Source organism: Belonocnema kinseyi, chromosome 7 (genome assembly GCF_010883055.1).
Source record: "Belonocnema kinseyi isolate 2016_QV_RU_SX_M_011 chromosome 7, B_treatae_v1, whole genome shotgun sequence".
Lineage (NCBI taxonomy): Eukaryota > Metazoa > Arthropoda > Insecta > Hymenoptera > Cynipidae > Belonocnema > Belonocnema kinseyi.
Window position 1 is genome coordinate 142,358,002 of NC_046663.1, and position 6,637 is coordinate 142,364,638.

Sequence of the window (6,637 nt, forward strand, 5' to 3'; positions counted from 1 at the left end):
ACAACAAAAATGTAAAATAGTTACAACTCAAAATGAATGGGTTATTAACATGACTGATAAAATCATAACTGAAGATGTAAAAGAAATCATAAGTCTAGGAGGGAAATTTGGTATTCCTTTTGTTAAAAAAAATTTTCCAATTGAAAAAATCATTACTAATATTGAATATTCAAAGAAACATATCACAACGCACAATAGATTTCGAACTAAAACAGAAAATAAAAAAAATAAAAAATTTTTTTAGTAACAAATAAAGATATTATCCTAACCATAGCGGACGAAAGGAATAAAAGTATTATAATGATGAAACAGCATATGAACTATTAAATTCCGATCCTACTAGAAAAATTGAAGCTAAACTCACACAACTACTAACAAAACTTAAAAATAATAAAACCATTGATGAAAATCAATATAATTTCTATCACAGTACAAATAGTAATGCACCTAAATTTTATGGTTTACCTAAACTACATAAAGCAAATTGTCCTTTACGACATAGCATTTCTTTTCCTGGTTCACCGCTACTAACATTTCTAAATGTCTAGCTCAATTGTCTAAATTGATAATATTATTATACCTAATAACTATACAATTGTATCACTTAATATTGTATGTATGTATACAAATATATCCTGGAAATTGATTTTAAACTGATTTAACAAAAAATGGAATGAAATAAAAGTACACACCTTTTTAAATAAAAAAGACTTTAATGCAGTTCTCAGTCTATCCCTAGAATCTTCTTATTGCAAATTCAATAATGTCTTTTATAAATAAATTTTTGGACTTCCCATGGGGTCGCCCATTTCTGCAGCAGCTGCAAACATAGTGATGGAAAGTTTTGAAAATAAATTTTAATTGAATGAATCTAAACATGAGTCTAAACTATAAAATTCTTTTCTACTATCGATATATACACGACACATTAATTTGTCTTCCAAAAAATAAAGTCGATGATATTCTTGAAAAATTTAACTCCATAAATGAAATTTAAACTTCACTATTGAATTAGCAAAAGAAAATAAAATTTATTTTTTAGATTTAACACTAGAAATAGTAGACAATAGAATTATAACAAACTAGTATAGAAAACCTTTATGGTCAGGACGTTTTCTCAACTTTGCTTTGCAATACCCAAAGTGCAATAAAATTGGTGTCACATTTGGTTTGGTCGATAGAACGATAAAATTGTCAGATAGTAGATTTCACAATGAAAATTTAGAAATTATTAAAAATACCTTATTAAAAAATGGTTACCCCATAGTTATGTTAAATCTAAAGATAGCTGAACGTTACAAAACTGTTAAAAAACAATTAATACAAATGAACAAATTATTGATCAGAAGAAAATTATAGTAATGCCATTTATTAACGGTTTTGATGAAATTCTTTTTCCTAACATTAAAGAACTACCAGATAAATTACATAAAGTAAACACTATTTCTAGAATAACATGCCTGAATTGTAAAGCTATATACATTGGATAATCTTTAAAACACTTAGGGGTTAGAATTAGAGAGCATGAAAGAATCATATTAAATAATAAAGATAACACCGCCTTAGCAAAGCATGCTACTCTATACTCTCACAACTTTAACTTTAATATTAAAGACATTAAAATTTTTAACCAAATGCGGAAAAAATATTGACTCTTGAAATGGTTTATATTAAAAACGAAATAAATGCTATAAATTACAGAACTGACATCCAAAACCTAAGTATTACATATACCACAATGTTATTTCTCAAATTAAAATTTAAAAAAGCACTCCTTTTCCCGGTCAAACAATACCTATCCTGAGATTATAAAGAATACCTTCTTATAATGATCTACATTTATTTTTAAAACAAACACAAACATAATCCACAGAAATGTCATAAATTTCAAAAAACTTTCAAACCTTTTTTAGTGTTTATAGAGTTACTCCAATTTACATTTACAAAGAAATAAACAAAAAACTCTTCTAAAAACTGTATTATTTTAATATGTATTTATAAATAACACTGTTATTTATAAAATACTTTCAACTATCTTCAGTTTCCAAAACCAGGTAAATATATATATTGCCTCTTTAAAGGTTTGATTTCTTCACTACGTCATGGCATGAACTTTATAAAACTATAGTGAACAATGATATTTGTAAAATATCGTGGTTTTCCAGCTCCAACAAACCTTTGTTATGAAATGCAACTTGGATTTGATAAGGGTACAGGTTTGTACCGAAACGCGTGATCACCTCAATAAGATCTTGAAGTAAATACGCTATCACTGTTATCAGCCACGAACTGTCCAGAACTAAACTGTCGAGCTTGGCGCTATGGAATCCGAAATATGGCACGTGATTTCATATGGCATTTTACGACACAATCACTGCGCATCACAAACATTGCAGATGAGGCAAAAATGTGTCATGCGTGACATGACATTGCTTCGCGCAATAAGATACGCGACGCATCACATGACTTGAAATGACATGGCACGAAAAATTGCACAGCACATCACAGGACATGACGCGAAAAGCGACAAATCGCGTGTCAGTCTTCATTTCATGAACAATTGTACTTTAAAAATTTAATTTTTCATGTCATTTCATCTCCCGACCTGTTTTAGGCCAACTCAGCGAATTGCACACATGGAAGATGAGGTGAGAAGGAATCGTGTGTCATGACATGATCCACGACGTGGTAAAAAACATGAAATTACAAGGCACTTATGAAACTTGACAGAGCAGGAAAAATTGCATGGAGCATTAGATGCCATAACACGATGTCAAATAACACGAAATTCTCAATTCTTGCGTCAGTTTTAATGTCATCGCTGATGCCATGTCCAAGTTCATGATTCAAGGATGCCTCGTGTGCTTTATGTGTAATATCAGGTCATTTATTTTCATGTTGTATACTGTCGTTTCATGCCATTTCATGCGTCATGACGCACAATATGCACGTATCAAAACGAGACGCGACTCACGATACTTAGCATGATACTTACACGAGGTGACGAATGAAACATGATTGTGCACTTTACACTCAGCACTTGCAATGGTGTGTTATATATTGTGATGCATCGTGCAATGTGTCGCGTCATTTAATGTTCCATATCATATCATATGTTTTGTATTCTATGTCACGTTCTGTGCTGCGTTATTTTTTTTTCATATCATTTAATTTCGCATGACGTGACACATGATGCTATGTCATTTCATTAGACATGCGTCATGTCATTTCGCGAGTGGCGCTATGGAATGCGAAATATGGCTCCTGTTTTCACATGGCATTTTACGACACAATACAATGCGCATCACAAACATTGCAGATGAGGCAAACCAGTATCATGTGTCACATTACATGGTGTCGCGCAACAAGATACGTGACGCGTCACATAACTTGAAATTACTAGACACATGTCAATAAATGTAGCATGGCATCTCACGTCATCTCCTGACATCATCTGTCGACACAAAACGCAAGGAATAAGACACACGGAAGATGAGGTGAGAAGGAATCTGTGTCATGATATGACCCACTGCGCCGTTAAAAACATGAAATGACTAGACAGGTATGAAACTTGACAGAGCAAAGCAAATTGCGTGGCACATCAGATGACATAACATGATGTCAAATGACACGGAAACTCTCAATTCTTGTGTCAGTTTTAATAACATTACTGATGTCATGGACAATATCATGATTCAACGATGCCTCACGTCATGTTTTGTGTGTAATATCTGGTGATTAAATTTCTTGTTGAGAACTGTCGCTTCATGTAATCTGTTCATGTAAACCATGCAATCTGTCTCATCATTTATTGTTCCATATCATACCGATTAGTCTTGTATTTCATTTCACGTTCTATGCTGCATCTTTTTTCGTTTCACAAAATGGAATTTTGCATTAAGTGACGCATGCAGCTATGTAATTTCAGGAGAAATGCGTCATGTCATATAATACTTGGCGCTATATAATGCGAAATATGACACGCGTTTTGACATGGCATTTCACGACTCAATACACTGCGCAACACAAACATTGCAGATGAGGCAGAAAGGTATCATGGTGACATGACGTGGTGTCGAGCATCATTACACGCGATGCGTTGCGTAACTCGAAATGACCAGAGACATCTCAGTGAATGTAGCATGTCTTGGCACGAAAATTCCACCGCAAATAGCAGTACATGACGCAAAAAGTGCCTATTCGCGTTTCAGTTTTTATTTTATGAAGAATTTTTACGAAAAAGTGTAATTTTTCATCTCACGTCATCTCCTGAAGTGTTTTACGCCAGGTACTGTCGAAATCTATCGACGCAAAATGCAAACCATTAGACATGTGGAAGGTGATCTGAGAAGGAATCTGTGTCTTCACATGACACACGACGCGGTTAAAAACAAGAAATGACTAGACAGGTATGAAACTTGAGAAAGCCGGGCAAATTGCATGGCACATCAGATGACATATCACGATGTCAAATGAAACGGAAACTCTCAACTCTCGTGTTAGTTTTAATGTCATTACTGATGTTATGTACAATTTCATGAATCAACGATGCCTTACGTTATGTTTTATGTGTAATATCAGGTCATTCAATTTCTAGTTGGTTACTGTCGCTTCATGCCATTTGATGCGTCATGATGCACAATATAAACGCATCAAAACGTGGCGCGTCTCTGAATATTTAGCCAGAAAAGGAGACACTTGACCTTGCACGAGGAGACAAATGGATCATGATTCTGTACTTTACAATCAGCACTTGTCATGGTGGTTTATAGATTGTGATGCACCATGCAATCTGTCTCATCATTTATTGTTGCATATCATACCTATTAGTCTTGTATTTCATGTCACGTTCTATGCTGCATCTTTTTTCGTTTCACAACATGGATTTTCGCATTAAGTGACGCATGCAGCTATCTCATTTCAGGAGAAATGCGTCATGTCATGTCATGCTTGGCGCTGTATAATGCGAAATATGGCACGCGTTTTGATATGGCATTTCACGACTCAATACACTGCGTAACACAAACATTGCAGATGAGGCAGAAAGGTATCATGGTGACATGACATGGTGTCGCGCAACAAGATACTAGGCAGTCTGTTAAGTACCTGAAAATTCTAAGAGATGGCATTAGTATTCACTAATGTGAACCATTTTCGTCGAGCTTGATCCTTCAAATGACGCCTGTCAAAACTTCAGCCATTTATGTTTACGCATTTACAAGTTACAGCACCGAGAAGGGACTAACCTCCGAGTTTTTTTTTAATATGGAAAAATCTGAGTTTCGAGTTTTGATCAAACACTACTATCTTCGCAAGAAAACGATACCCGAGACCAAGGCCAAGCTGGATAAGTATTACCCGAACTCTGCACCGTCGATTGAAACGATTCATAAGTGGTTTAGCGATTTTCGTTGTGGCCGTACGAGCACAGTTGATGCTGAACGATCTGGGCGCCCAAAAGAGGTCACTACAGCAGAAAATGTCGAAAAAATCCATGATATGATGTTGAAAGATCCCAAAGTGAAATTGAGAGAGGTAGCTAATGCTGTAGGCATATCATTGGAACATGTGGGTAATATCGTGCATTCAGTTTTGGGCATGAAGAAGCTCTGCGCGCGATGGGTGCCGCGTTTCCTCACAGTGGACCAAAAGCGAATTCGTGTGACAACTTCGCAGCAGAATTTGGCATATTTTCGCGTAAGCCGACCGAGTTTTTGCGCCGATTCATAACCACGGATGAAACATGGATCCACTACTACACTCCTGAGTCAACGCAACAGGCAAAACAGTGGGTTCCACCGGGACAAAGTGCTCCGAAGCGTCCAAAAATGCAACAATGGGTCGAAAAGGTTATGGCCTCCGTATTTTGGGATGCACATGGCATAATATTCGTGGACCAGCTTGAAAAAGGTAAAACCATAACCGGAGCATACATTTCATCATTATTGGACTGATTGAAAATCGAAATCGCCGAAAAACGACCGCATTTGAAGAAGAAAAAACCGCTTTATCATCACGATAATGCGCCTGTTCATTCATGCTTAGTTGCACAAGCAAAATTGCATGAAATCGGCTTCGAATTGGTTCCTCAGCCACCGTATTCACCAGACCTGGCCCCCAGCGACTATTAGTTGTTCCCTAACCTGAAGAGATGGCTCACCGGTAAGCGTTTTTACTCAAATGAGGAGCTCATAGCTGAAACTGGGCATATTTTGGAAACCTTCCGATCGAGTACTTTTTGGACGGTATTAAAAAGTTAGAAAATCGTTGGACTCGCTGTATCGACCTAAAAGGAGAGTATGTTGAAAAATAAAATCGACTTTGGCCAAAAAAACGTCTCCATGTTTCATTTTTCAGGGACTTATCGGACTGCCTAGTACGCTATGCGTTACGTAACTCGAAATGACCAGAGAGATCTCAGTGAATGTAGCATGAAATGGCACGAAAATTGCACATCAAATCGCAGGACATGACGCTAAAAGTGGCGATTTGCATTTTGATTTTTATTTTATGAAGAATTGTCACGAAAACGTGCAATTTTTCATCTCACGTCATCTCCTGACGTGTTTAACGCCAGGTACTGTATAAATATGTCGACACAAAACGCAGAGAATAAGACGCACGGAAGATGAGGTCA